Below are 15,546 nucleotides of genomic sequence, written 5' to 3' on the forward strand. Positions count from 1 at the left end.
AACTCATGCTACTCCACCATCTTCAAGAGTTAATAAACCCTAGCCCTCCATAGCCTTGGAATCAGCTCTAACCAGAGTTAAATCTTCAGCCATAGCAGTCAAGAGATGAAGGAAATGAGGTGGGATGAAGAAAGAGTGCAGGAAATGGAAGGGGAAGAAAATGGAGATGGAGAGGCAAGAAGATTAGAGAATAGAGGTGTTGAAGATGATAGAATGGAGTTATCGAATGAAAATAGGGTTTCTAAGGGTTTTAGGGGTCAATCTGGGTCAGATCATATGAGTATAGGGTCTATTTTTGCGTTCTGGGTCAGAATCTGACGTTACTGATACGAGAGTTTGCCGCAGTGAACTCAAAAGTTGGCCGCGGTGAACTATTCCAGAGAAGAATTTTAGTGAAATGTTGAGAGTTTGCCACAACGAACTATTCCAAAATAGCCACTGATGCACATTTTTAGACTTTTTGCCACAACACAACATTTTCTTGGAAACTCTTATGTTGTGTAATGCTTTGGTTTTCAATCTTGGCTCTAATTCTCAAGTGTCCTACAATGAAAAGCAACAATTTGAAGCATCAATTGTCCTAGAAATCAATTGAATACAATTAATGACTAATTATGACAATTTTACCCTAAAAAAGACACTAACTCAAAGTAAGGACTCTTAATCTAAATTAAGCACAATTATCATCAAAAGGAGCCAAAATCTATGATAAATACCCTTAAAATGATATGAAATAACATAGAACAATTGGGTTCAATCACCAACCCTCCTCAAAACCGCATCTTCCCTTTATTTTCTAACAACCTTCTCCTTTTGTTTGGTCTCCATTAAGAAAACCAAGTAGGGTTTATTCCTTTTACAAACCTCCTTGAGGTTCTTAGTTGTCAGGGCTACCCCAATACCTTGACAATTCCACGATATGGTCCTCATAGAGCCATGAGGGCTGTTTCAAGCCATCCACTCATGCCCTCAGCAGAATCAACAATAAACAAACTCTGAGTCTCCATATTTCTACGCAATATAGTAACAGATTCAAAAGATATCAAGTTGGAGGAAAAAGATAACTTACGTCATAAGTGCTGTTTAGTTCATCAAACATTCCTCTTCTTTAAAGCTATACCCTTCTGGATCAACTCAATTCTTTTGTTCAGAGCTTCCTCTATAACTATTCGACATCGTTTCTCACTTCTTGGAGAGTCCACATGTAACAGGGAACACTTTAATTTAACATTACCCAGTCTCCCTACAACAGATGACAAAGAAGACTTTGGAATAAAAGGAATAATGGCTTTTGAGTTTACTTGTGCATCAACATCAAGAGAGACCACTTTACCCAAACGACCCCCTACCTCCTTCATGGTACTCATAGCTTAACTTGGGCTAGCTGAAGGTTTAGCTTTGTTTTTGTTTCATGGGCTTATCTTACAAAAGTGTTTTATGGGAAACCCAATTACGAGAGGCCTTTGGGCTTTCACAGTCTGATCCAAAGGGTCTTTTGAATTTTCTTTTGTTTTTTTTTTCCAAAAAAACAGAGAATCATTTCCACATGGCTTTATTGACTTCTCTGAGGGAATCAGTACTCTGTCAAGGCCATTATTCCCACGTTGATACGTGTTGCACCTCTCATTCTAAGCACACTTGTCAGTCACACACCCTCTAGCAGGGAGAGCTCTACGCGTCTTCCTCCCTTGTCTCACCTCAGCTTCACACCAATGCTCGTCAATATTCACAATTAGCTCTTCTATGAACCGAGGTGGCGCCGCCTTCATCCAGCTACCAGACTCAGAATCCATTTTATCATAGTATCCCTTGAAACAAGGCAAACCTGTTGCTCATGACCTAGAATACCGCAGTTGTAGCAGAGAGTGTTCAACCCTTCATATTTGATCTTAGACCAGACATCTTCCTTCCTTATACAAGGAACCCAACAGCCAGTAACTGATGGTTTTTTTATACTAACAAGAACTCTAGCTCTTAAAAAGTTACAAACAATTTTACCATCTTTTATTGGATTTCCAACCATAACCACTTCACCAACAAAGGAGCCTAAATGAATGGCATTTTCAGTATTCATATAGACAAAAGGCAACCTATGGAATTGAATCTAGAATGGGAAAAGATCAAAATCTACCTCTTGATGTAGCATTTCATCATCCCAAAGTTGAATATTCAAAAGATGTGACTGTACAGCCCATAGACGGCCACAAAGGACCTTCAGGTAGTCATCACGCTCAGAAAATTGAAAGATAAAAATGTTCTTTTCAGTATCTAGCACTTCCATCTCACCCTTTAAGTTCCATCCCTTTTGCAGCATAGAAATCATGGTACCCTTATTCAACTCTTTTGATACTTCCAAACAACCGATCAGAGAGCCCCCAAAGCCTGTTGTCTACCCTTTAGCTGTTGAAAGCTTTTGTTTTGGTATAATATGAATGAGTTAAGCAATACAAAGCTTATTTTTTTATTTACTATATGTTGATGATTTAAGTTGATGTTTTACTGTGGGTGGGTATGATGATGATCAGTGCTTTATTTTTGGGTATATTATGGGTGGGTTGGTGGTAGGGTTTGCTTTGTTTGAGCATGGTTAAGTCTGAATGGATGAAAAAGATGAATGTTGCTTACTACAAAATGAGATATTATGTTGCCAATGTAGGCCGCAATAGTTGTTAATATAGGCTACAATAGTTGTCAATATTGCTGCTTCACTTGTTAATGATAATTTTGTGATGTATGTTTACATTAAAGATGTCAAGAACATACAGAAAGCATCTATTTGGTATTTTTCATATATGAAGTAAGTTTATAAATGATGGAGAAGATGATATGTGATATGTGAGGGGTAGTATAAGAACAAAAGTATAAAAGAAAGTGTAAGTTATGAGGAGTTGAAAGAAATCATGTCATCTTTTCTTGGAAAAGAGAGTAACTCCTTTGTTTTGAAATTCTTATTTAGTTTGATAAAAAAGAATACATTTGTAGGGTTGGTAGATGATGATAGGGTAGATCATTTAATAAAGTTTTAATAATGAAAGTAGTCATGTGTATGTAGCAAGAGAATAGAAATAATAACCATACAAAAGCAACAAGAGATGATGGAATAGAGAAGCAAGATGTGTATATTTAGTTCAAATTAATGTTTTCTAGTGTCATTTCTTTCTATGTAAGTTGTTAATGACATGTTGCTAAGTTGTCAACATATGCACCTTAACTTATCATTTACTGCAGGGTTGATCATCTTTTTGGAGATGTAAATGGATTATCTATGTCTCCACCTATCCTATTTAATGACATTGGAGAGCCACCACTACCACAAAAAGAGTTATTTTTGTCATCTATTTTTGTTTGTTTAAAGAACAGAAGAAAAAGGGCATCAACTTTTGTTTGTTAAGACGAAACAGATGAGTAGGGAGCCCATACTCATCTTTATGGTCTTAGCTTTTAGGGTTTACAAGTATGAGCGGCCTATACTTGTTTGGTTCTTTAGGAACATATCAACAGCTCTGTTTGTTGTTCAAATTTCACAGCATGCGTATACATAGAATCTAAACATCCTAACTTGTTCGCCTTCTCCTCTCTTCTCCTTTTTTTTCATGTGTGTGGCATTCTTCCTTCTCTCTCTCTATTGTCTATAGTGTGAGTTCAACTTCTTCATCTCCAATAGCTCACCTCTTCCCTATTCTTCATCTCCCTCTCTTCCCTATTCTTTACTTGCGACCAGCAGCACCTTGAGCCAAGGACCTACTCGCCTTGAACCCGTGAATAGCAACCTCTTAAGCTTGTGAGCTACTTGATTCTTCCATGGATATCGCTATTTTTATTCACCTTAAGAGGCGAGTGGGTGCATATGGGTTTTATATTATGAGTTTGTGTGTGTTGAGAGGAATGAATGCAAGTAATTGATTGTTGTCAAGAATTGCATTTAAAAATTATTGAAGATTGATTGTGTTACATTTTGATGATTAAAATGTTTGCACTTAGATAGGAATTAAAATGATTTAAACCAATAAGGTATTTGTAAAATTGTTTGAGAGCAATTTGATTGGAATATGACAGTTAGTTAAGTATTTTGAATATTTAATCACTATATTGAATTTTAGAAAGCTTTATATGTTATTTGAACATATATGTGTGTGTGTGTGTGCGCGCGTGCGCGCGTAATTTTGTTTTTATTACTTTGTAGGTAGAAAGCTTGAGTTGAATATTACAATCTTTCTAATTAATATTGTAAGTCATTTATTGGATTTGTTACTTTATTATTGAATTGGTTAGATGTGTTACTTCTATAAGAAAACTCTGTCAAATTATTTTTCTAAAATGAGTAAGGTATGGTTTAAAAGTAAACTTGAAATTGTATTTGATATTATGAAGATGAAAACTTTGGTACATATGTTTTTACATATTACAAATTGCTAAAATTGTTAGACTTAATTGTGTTGGATAGCTTAACTTAGTTTTGAATTGCTTTAGTTTTGTTTGAATTGAGCTTAACTAGATAAAATTTCTATAATTAGTTTTGAATTGCTTTAATTTTCTTGGAATTAAGGTGAATTGACTTAAAATATTGTTGATATTGGTCTTTAAAATTAAATCATTCAGAATTGCTTATGTTTTATCAAAATGGAATTAAGACAATTTACCTTGGCCATAGGAGGTTCTTGATTGGTTCCACCCATATTGTAAATTAAAAAATGTTTTTAAAGGCTCGCCAAAGCATAAAATGTCTCTGAAGCCTTTAACCAAAGAAGAATTTTATGGAAAGGTGGAGACAATAGATGTTGTCTTTAAGAAGAATGAGAGGATTGTAAGTGAGAAGAGTATTTGGAAGAATATGACTGTTAAATTGCAGGTTGAATTATACAAAATATTCAACTACTTTTTTAAAACAAAGATCAATATTTATGTTTGTTAAGAGAAACCAGATGACTATGCAACAACATATTCATCTGGTCACACCAAAATAGAAGAATACGGAAGCCCATATTTAACTATTTTACGAAATATAGATGACTATGCAGTATCATATTCTTCTGGTCCCTCCAAAAAAGACGAATATAGGCTTCCATATTCGTCTATTTTGGACCAAATGAATATAGTCTTCCTCATACTTGTTATATAATAGACAAATGTATAACTATTATATACGTCTCTTCAGTTAACGTTTCCCTTTAAACAAACAAAAATAGGCTTCCAAAATAGATGAAAATAGCATAATTTGTAGTAGTAAAGCATCAATTTCATGTGCTATTGAAATGATCCTAATACTTAGACCTTAAATGAATTCTACAAATGAAAGGATTTGATTATTAGAGAAGAAAAAATATTTCCAATTGCTGCCACCCTCCAATAAACATTATACAAGTATAGCATATCGTATAAGTTTTCGTATGGATTTATCAAGAATAATCAACAAAAAATCATTGTGAAATACAAGGTTAATAGTTGTCAGTGGTATATGGTTGCACATCAAGATACTAAATTCCTAATATAAGAACATGTAAACAACTTCATCACGCACAAGATGATTTGATTGTTTCTCACCCAACAAGGTTAAATTTTGTTTCTTTAATTGTGATTAATGACTTGAGGCATAATATTGACAAGAGTCCTAATGAAATTAAAAAGGACTTGTATAGAGAGTATGGTGTTGAACTACATTCAAGTATATATAGTTAGGAAAAGAGTATTAACAAAATTACATGGTTTTGTAGAAGATTCTTCTAAGATGATTCTTGGAATATGCGAGAGACTAATATAAATTGATCCACATACAATTGCAAGATAGGAAGGCTCAAATAGCAATTAATTTGAGAGGTTATTCATTGTATATGGTGTTAGTTGGAGTTTCACTCAAGAAAAGGGTGAATTAGGTGAAGTATAAAAATTTAACTTAATAAAATGAATAATCAAATAAATCAATAGAGACAAGTTTAGAGAGATTTCATCGAGGATGAACAAAAGAAGAATGGCATAGGAGTTTATATTGGTTTAGTCTTAACCACTTGACCTACACTCAGTCCTCAGAGCGCCTTTGAGTTTTCTACTAATTCCCCAAGATTCAATAGGCTTTTGGTGCCTCAATACAACAATTGAGTCACTCTCAATCATTCCCCCTTACTACTCATAAGGGTACAACTCTTCAAGAGTCCACACACTTGAGTAACTCATAAATTTGAGTAAAAAGAAATTTTAGATTCTCTCATAGCGTATATATTCTAAACACTGAAGTTCAGTACAGAAAATAGAGTATTGAATGCAACAGAAAATTTCAACAGATGGTGGCTCATGAATTCAATACATTAATTAATGCTCTTCATGCCATTTATTGTTAGAGTATTTCAGTTATCTGTTAGACTGAAGAGCTTCTAGCTGTTGGAAAAGCTTAGCAATTTATGACGCGGTAAAGCTACACAGAAAGGTCAAATTCTTACATTTTAATGGTATGAAGTGTCATTCTACTCAAGAAAAGATTGACATGCAACACAAATGAGTTCATTCCTAATGAAAGGATGAATAAATGAAAATGATAGGCTCAAAGGACTAACAAAGTATTAATGTTTTAAGGTTGGCTTTTTGGTCAAACTAGCTTTTTAAATGAATGCCTATATCATCTCTATCATGTCAATACAAATGCAACCTTAAGCAAGAACGAATACAAGTTTTAGAGAGCAATGGACCAAGTGGATATGTCACATATAATGAAATGAACAATAGGCTCAAATCTTTCCAACTAGGCTTTTCTTCCTATCACATTCATTAAACCTAGTCTATGCACCACAACTAGAACTTAATGCATAAGGCATTCACACTTCATTTTAACAAGTAAGGAATCACAATCAACCAAAACGTAATTGAGATACAAAACGTGGCTAATCCAATCCAAAAGTGAAGAAAATTTTGAAAAAAATGAGCCCAAAATGACCTAAATTGAGCCTTTTTACTTACAAAAGGACACACAAAATACATACAAAACAAGAAAAAGTACTAAACTCTCCCCCACACTTAAACCTTGTATTGTCTATAATGCAACCTAAAAACAAGACTCAAATAGTAGATTTGAAAATACAAAAAATAAGGTAGAAAGACAACACATCACATAAAATTCAAAAACATCTTTTCCTCCTAGTACATTGATCGGATTGGAATGTCGCCTTCCAAGTCATCAAAATTTGTGATTGCACCAGATAATGTAGTATAGGGTGCAACCAATCTTTCTTCTCAAGGAGCGCTTTGTTGGAAAACAACTTAGTCTAAATTAGTAATAAAAAACATGATGATTTGGGTAAAGAAAAAAGGGGGTTCAACTGTTTAAGGTGGTGCAATAATTGAAAAGTGCAGAGGATTAAATGTTTTTGGTATTTTAATTGAATAAAGAGATGTTTTGGATTAAAAGGGAATTATGATAAAACAGTCTCTCAATGATGGAAAATCAGCTATCACTACTCTTTAAAATGATTTAGGAGTTTTAAAAAATCTCTAAGTCTACAAAAAACCCTAAGTAATCACTTGGGTCCAATGTCTTAATTAATGAAAACTCACTTTAATCAAAGTTAATTAACATCTCTTAAAAACATTATTAGAATCCACTTAGAGTATAGATGAACAGATTATGTAAATGTCCTTAGAAAGTCAATCAACAATCATTGAAGACTAAGCACACAGAGTAATCACTAATGATCCCTGATAATCAAATGAACACAAGGATTCAAAACTGATATATATAAATGATCCAATCCAAGTACATTCAATAGTCTAAACTTAAGATTTACTATCATAAATCAAGTCTAAAACAGATGCAGAAATCCCTAAATCTAGAAATCTCTAACACAGAATCAATACAAGTTTAGGTCGATAACTCCCCTATTAGATCCTTGAGCTCAAGCTTCATCCTCTATCACCAGGAGGCTGAGGGTTTAGCCTCTCATGTCTTCAAACCGATTACAATCGCTGAAGAGAGAAGAATGCGGTTGAAGTGGTTTAATCGTCTTAGAAATGTAGAAAATGATGAAGAGATGAAGGAAAAAAGAGATTTTGGGTATAGGATCAATGGAGGCTCAAGAGAGAATAGAGGAGGCTGCTATCCTTGCAAATCTGCAAAATGGAGACTCTTTTTTGTGGTGGCTACCCCCTAGGTATAGAAGCTCAGAAACCTATTCCAAAATGCACAGCTTTACTTAACACACTTAGGTCACGACCTCAAGAGTGTCAAGCTGTGACTTAGGGGGCCCAGGTCGCGACCTCAGAAATTTCATGTCATGACCTGTAGAGACAGAGAGCTTTCATCTTGACTTAAGTCCAAAACATGTAGTTTCATTAAAAGAGCATCCAGGTCGTGACCTCAAAATTCCATGTCGCGACCTAGGGAGTTAAAATACTCCAAGCTCTTGTGTTTTAGTCCTTGTAACTTGTGGCTCCATCTATGCTCCATCTTGGATCTTGGATCCTTCTCTAATTACTTGAAAATCATGACAAAGAACTTTATAAAAACTAACTGATTTCAAATCAAGGTAATTACAATTAAGGAGAGAAAAATGACCACTTTTTACCACTTAAACAGGAAAATGCAATGTATGACGTAATGTAATCAAATGGATATAAATGCATGCACAATGAGGGTAAAAGTATTGCAAAACATTAGAAAACACTTGAGAAAATCATATAAAGATTGGGTTCCATCACTCCCCCACACTTGAACCTTTGCACTCCTGAACAAAGACTTGAATCATTCCAAAGAAAGTATAGCTACAATTAAGGAAACTAGCATGTTTAAAAATGATCTCAAGAACTAATCAATCAACATCTTTTGGGGAGGCAAGAATGATAACATAAATAATGCCAAGTAATCAGATACAAAGTGTAATTGACTCTAAATGCATGAACAATAGAGATTTGCTCAAAGGGTATAAGTGTTTGATTCGCTCATCTCTCCTCATCGGGGTTCTTTTCTCTCAAACATCCAAGCAATAAACATTCTACCATAAGCTTGTAATAGCTCTAAAATCTCCACTACTACTCAGCATTCATGTAAAGAATCAAGAGGACTTTTAAGGCTATAGTAATGGAAAGGCTAGATGGAAATGAAATCAAGTGTCAATAATCAAACAAAGGTGAGTCAATATCATCCAATCTTAAACAAGGAAGTTTAGATCCTAACCTTCTACCACTAAGGGGATACTTTATTCAACTATATTTTGTTGCTGTAATTTATGTGTATGAAAAGTATTTCTTTAATCTTTTTGTTCTTTTTGCTTTTTTTTTTTAGAACTTTTCTTCCTTCTTCTTCTCTTTTTCTTCTCTTTTTTTTTTCACAAGAAAAATTAAAATTCCCAATAAAAGTTCATGACGATTAGAAAGTCGTATTTGTCAAGATGAAATCAACTCAATCAATGTCACAGTTCAAGCACCCAAAATGATGGACGAGAAGAAGGAAGTGCAGGATCAAAAGGGTTAAGCAACAGATAGATGGTTGTGGGTTGTGTTTGGATAGGAAGGTGTAGAAAAGAATGCCTTTATCATATTCAAAATCATAAATGCACACGTAATTTCGACCAAGAGCTAAAACAAGTTCTAGAGAATGTAAACCACATGAATAATCACTTAAAATAGGAATTAAGGCTCAAGAAAATCTTTCCAACAAGGGTTTCATGTCTCAAATGCTCATACAAGAAGTTTCAATCAATATGCAGTGGTCACAAGGCATTAAGACACTTATCACAAAAGCAACCCATAAGATGAGGATTAGAAAGATCAAAATAGTCACTTAAGAACATACTTGAATCTCAAAAGTGACTATAAAGTCTTTAGAGAAATCATTTTTAAAATCTAGTGTTCTTAAAAGTCTAAGGATGGACATGGTTTTCAAGAAAAACTGTTTGACGCAATGAGGATAGATTAACAGCACAATGGCTTGCTTGAAAAAGATGCAAAGGTAGTTTAAAAAGGTTCTTCCTACATAGTATTGCAAAAAGCAAAGAGAAGGAAAGTGGTGCACAGCAATTGAGGCCGAGTTGTAACCTGAAATTAGTGAGGTCGCGACATGAGTACACAGAAGCACCAAGGCAAGAAAGGGGGGTTGAGGTCGTGACCTGAGTATACAAAAGCACCAAGTCAGGAAAGGGGGGTTGAGGTTGCGACTTAAAATAAGTGAGGTAGCGACCTGAAATCACAGAGAGCCCTCCCTTGCCAAAGCCACACCTCAAGTTGTGACCTGAAGCAGTGAGGTCGCAACCTAAGGTCACAGAAACTACCAACGAAAGTTTTTCAAAGCTTAGCCAACATTTAATAAGTAAGAACCCTTTCAGCAAACATCAAAACAGACAAAAATGATCCAATTCGCAGCAATTCACCATCCCCAATCAATTCAAAGCCAAAGAATAGTGATGAAAGATTGAATTTTTGAAAAAATTTTGCCAAAAATTCTGAAACAACCACAGAAAGGATGCAACACTGGGAAACAACAAAATGAATTCCTCCCCACACTTAGACTTGACAGTGTCCCCACTGTCAAAGGAAAAGGGAAAAGAACAACAACAATCACAAATAAGAACACAGAAAACTAACCACTCATTGTAAGAGAGGACAAGAACAGCAAGGGAAGAAAATTATTGAATTGAAAAACTACAACCTAAATTAAGCTAAACTACTTTTCCTACTGGTTGGTTCCCTCTCCCACACTTATCTAAAAAAAATAGGAAATATGTAAATGAGATATGTAAAGGAAAGAAACAACCTAAGGTGTTACGGGGGCTAATAGCTCTCCTTGAAGAACTACAGGCATTCATTTTTTACTTGAAAGAACTAGCCTAGAGTGTCCTTCATAACAATCTTCCCACGCTAGCATATGGATAGAACTTCAAAGGGTCCAATCAGTTTGGCTTGTTTTCCTGACTCTGGTGTGTGATTGGTAGATAGTAGACCCTACACTTTAGCATCAGCTTTAATCTAAATAGCCTCCTCATGGGTTGATAGACGAGGCTCCTCAGGTGCCAGATCAACTATCTTGTAGTTGCCAATAGAGAGGGGGAGAGTAGTGGATGTTATCTTGATCTTCTTTTCCTTAGGATCCCCTTTCTTGCTATTCATAGCACCCACTACTGTTTCATGATTAGCTGTCTCAGTTAAGGGTGTAGAGACGACAGGGTGAAAGAAAACTGGAATTACAACTGGTCCATGCACAACACTCAGAGCACGCTGCTCCTTGAAATAGTTGAAGCACTTCTTCTTCTTCAAAGTCCTCGAAGCTCTACTAATACCTACATTAACATTAGAAACAAGGCCTCTCTCAGGCTTAAGGGGTTTAGTAGAAGACTTCCCAAGTGTATCATTAGCAATAGTAGAATCTGATGGAGTAGGAAGGGTGTAATCTAACTGATGGACAGTAGAACAACCTGTAACACCTTACTTTTAACATACGTAATAGGCTCAGCGGAAGTCTTTGGAAGCATTTTGGATGGTCACAAAGTTTGGAAAACATAGAAAATTTTAACCCTTTCTCGGGTTACTATTCACTTTTGCTTAAAAAGTGACCAAACTTTAAAAATTCATATCTCGAGCTACAGAACTCGAAACTGAGTGCTTCCAAATTCTACGGAAAGCTTATTCCATATCCTTTTGAGGAAAAATACTTTGGGAATTTATTTCCTTGAAAATCAATACCAGTTTCGTTTTGAAAAGTTACTGTTCATTTGGTCAATTTTCCATTTTCCACTTTATTTTAGCCCAACTTTGGAAAGGCATAACTTTTTGCGTAGTTATCGGATTTCGGTGATTCAAATCTCATATTGCAGATAAAAATACAAGCTATCTGCTCACCGAATCCTAGGTCCTAACTCACTCGTATGTGGACTTTGACTCGTATGTGGACTTGGAAGGATAAAGTCTCTCTTTGGACCTAGAGCTATCATACCATCATATAAGCATGCAAATAACTTCATAATAACATCTAGCATGCTTTTCTACCATGCATGAAGACATAAACCCTAAAACATACTTTAATTACATAACTTTGCAAATAGGGTTTTTCTATGTCTTCTTGAATTTCCAACTTCTTCAAGATACTTTACCTTTTCTTCTTGGCCACCTCTTTGCCCTTGCTCTTGGCTAGTGAAGGCCCTAGGGTTTTGTTAAATATGGGGGGTAAGATTCTTGGGAATCTTAGTAGTAATACATCACAATTATGGTTACAACTTAACATGTCATTTAGCTATATGCAAACATACACATAAATATGTGACTTGCCATGGAATTTAAACACATAACATTATCATATCATGACATAGCATATCATCTCCATGTATCAATATCATAACATAAAAATCATGGAGGCATCATGGCATAAAATAAAGCATACATAGCATAAAATGAACATGTATGTAACACTTATAAATAGGATGTAAAACTACCTTTACTTGGCTCTTTTTCCTCTTCCAAACCGTGGCCCTTCTTTGAGGTTGTATAAAGCCTATTTAACAACCAACAATGCCACTTAGATCATTACATAAACCCCATAATTTAACTCTAGCTCAAAACCCTTTTATCTTGAATTTTGGCCTAACTTTCTTAACTTAATTCTTGAAACTTTTAAGGGCTAATCCTACATGATTTTTCATGTAGAATCCAAATATGGAATTGGTTTTATGAAATTCCATTCCCTCCTTAAAATTTCTCTAGGCCGTGACATGTAGGGACTTAGGGTTCCAAAATCCTTTTAAAAATTCATGCTTCCAACTTTGCTTTCTTGGTGTATTTATACACAACACCATTTTCTAAACTCATTGGAAGCATCAATTAAAATCAAAACATTTTCCTTTGTAAACCCTACTTAGGCCGTGACATAGCTCAAAGTGAAAGGGAAGGATTTTTCATGAAAAGCTCTTTGAAATCTCTTGATTCAAGCCCTTAAACAAGCTTTAATCTTAACCTTAAACCTTTTGAACTAACTTTCATCATTTTTAGGAATTTTGGACAGCACCTCCCCTAGGTTTTATCCATCCAAAATTCACCCAAAGATGAGGAGAAACTAAGAACAAATGAACTAGGGAAGAAGAGAACACTTACTTGAACTTTGTCCTAGCTTTTCCTCTTGGTTCTCTCTTCTTTCTCCCTCTTGGAAAATTTTTTCCATAGTTTCTCTTCTCTTTTCTCTTGTGCCGTGAATGCTCCTCCTTGGTGTCTATTTATAGACAAAAATTAGGGTTGAACTGTTGGTTATTTGCATAAAGGTCCTTGGTGCAAGATTACATCCTAGCCTTTCATTTTGTCTTGATCTTGAACTTGGCTCACATCAAGCCACGTTTCAAGCTTTGTTTCCACTCAAGACAAGTCATCTTTCATGGTTCTAATTTAACCACAACTCATTCTTATCTTAGTGCTATAATAGCCTCTTAATATGGTCACATGTTGATTTTATTACATGGTGGCAAATGAAAACACATTTCATACTTCCCTTCCTTTCCTTTCTCTTGATATTTTCTCAAGACAATCTTGCTCTTCAAGCCACTAAAAATGACGCCATGCACCTCTCTTTCTTGCCTCTTTTGTTGACTTAATTGCTTGACACACAAAGAGACACAAAGGCTTAATTTCCTTGGTTACAAACTAACCAAATCTAACTTAATTATTTGGTTATAATCTAACCAAATCATAACTATTTCCTTAACCATAATTGGACCATAATTCATCATCTTTTCTTGGGCATTAATTAATCATATATTTATGCCAATTTTCGTAATAATTATTAGGCATAATTTATGTCACATGATTTTATCACATAATGACATATTTTGGCCTTAATTAATCAAGGTTAATTCCTTTAATTACCTTGACCAATTTTCTTAATCCTCTTTGACTTTTTTTTAAAGTCAATATAATCTATTTTTGACCACTTAAATTCTCCAACACTTGTGGCACAAACCTTATTAAATTAATTAGGGATTAACTTATAATTAGGTTACAAAATAAAAGTCAACTCCTTTGGTCAACATTTTATTTTTACCTAATTTTTCCCTAATTATTTCATAAATCCATTTTCTTCATAAAAATCACTTTTGGGGTTTTATTAAATATTTTCGTACCCCAGGCTTCCGGACAATTCACTTATTCCTGAATGATTGTCCGTTTAATTTATCGGTAACCCGATAAAATCCACTATCTCAAAAATCATATATCAGATCCCTGTAATTTTCTCCTTATTACAAGGGTGATCCATGATTTACCTGAGAATTTTCTGAACTCTCAGTTGCTTAGAAATCCCATTCCTGAGAAATCGGGCTTTCTACCAATAAGAATTCTACCGTAAAATCCATTATCCGGTATTTTTGACTGTAAATCCGTAAAATACCCCTAATTATTTCAGTCCAAATATCCGGTATTTTTGACTGTCTCGAAAAATTCCAGAAAAATTCTCATAATTCTTTTAGACCTCAAGTATCATTGTTTGCTATTTAGTTTCCTTTTTACAGCCCTTCTGGAAATATTGAAATTTCCATTATCCAATCTTATCAGATAATTTTCCCCTATCTACCGGTGTCCAATTTACACCAGCCAGATATTTTTGGGACTTTCTCATTATCCTTAACATTCTTCTCACATCAATTCTCCATTACGGGCTACTTCATTTTTTACCTGTACTTTTAGGGCTATTAGGGTTACAAAATTCAGGATGTTACACAACCCGCATCACTACCATTAAAAAGGGAGGGGGAAACAAAATCAGAAGCAGGGGATGAAACATGTATTTTATTAACATTATAAAGCACATCAATAAACAACCCATCAACAAAATTAACATCACATATAGAATAACCTTCATGTGGTTGTTTCATTTGTTCATACATATTGAAATAAGTAAATTTATCCTCAACAAACGTGGTGATAGACCCCTTTTGCATGTCAATGTTAGTATTAGCAGTTCTTAAAAAGGGTCTACCTAAAATTAAGGTCCTATCCTCATCTTGTTCATTAGGCATATCCAAAACATACAAATCGGCAGGATAACTAAGTCTTTGACTTTCACTAGGATATCCTCTAAGAAGCTATGTGGGTACCTCATGGTCCTATCAACTAACTAGAGCCTCATAGTGGTAGGTTTAAGACTTTTGATTTGTAAGAACTCATACATTGACTTGGGCATAACATTAATGGCTGCACCTAAATCAAGTAAAGCCTTAGGAATAGTTGTCCTACCTACAGTACAAGGTATAGTAAAGGAACCAGGGTCATGACATTTAATTAGGAGTTATGGTTTAAACAAAGCAGACACACTAGAGGGCAACTAGACTCTTTCATTAGGTTTAAACTTCCTCTTATGTGTGCTCAACTCTTTTAAAAGTTTAGCATACTTAGGGACCTTTTTAATCAGTTTAAGCAAGGGTATATTCACTTCAACTTTTTTGAAAGTTTCAAACAACTTATTATCTTATTTTTCATTAGCAATTTTCATACTTTTCAAGTAAGAATGAGAAAAAGGGAGTTCATTGAGATTTACCTCCTTACCCTCATTGCTCACGACTCTATGAGTGCTTGTTTCTGATTTGTCTTTCCTCTGTT

At 34.7% G+C, this 15,546-nt stretch overlaps 1 long non-coding RNA gene across 1 annotated transcript; it reads right to left on the reverse strand.

The window, feature by feature from the left end:
• Positions 1–11,912: 11,912 nt before the first annotated feature.
• On the reverse strand, positions 11,913–13,136 carry LOC114762020 (uncharacterized). The gene is made up of 3 exons (XR_003742211.1): positions 13,057–13,136; positions 12,402–12,460; positions 11,913–12,111 (listed from the first exon to the last, which is right to left on the reverse strand). It is a non-coding gene; the product is annotated as an uncharacterized LOC114762020 (long non-coding RNA).
• Between the last annotated feature and the right edge of the window lie 2,410 nt (positions 13,137–15,546).

This window comes from Neltuma alba, unplaced genomic scaffold, assembly GCF_004799145.2.
Source record: "Neltuma alba isolate B1F8T4 unplaced genomic scaffold, ASM479914v2 tig00011174_pilon, whole genome shotgun sequence".
Taxonomy (NCBI): Eukaryota; Viridiplantae; Streptophyta; class Magnoliopsida; order Fabales; family Fabaceae; genus Neltuma; species Neltuma alba.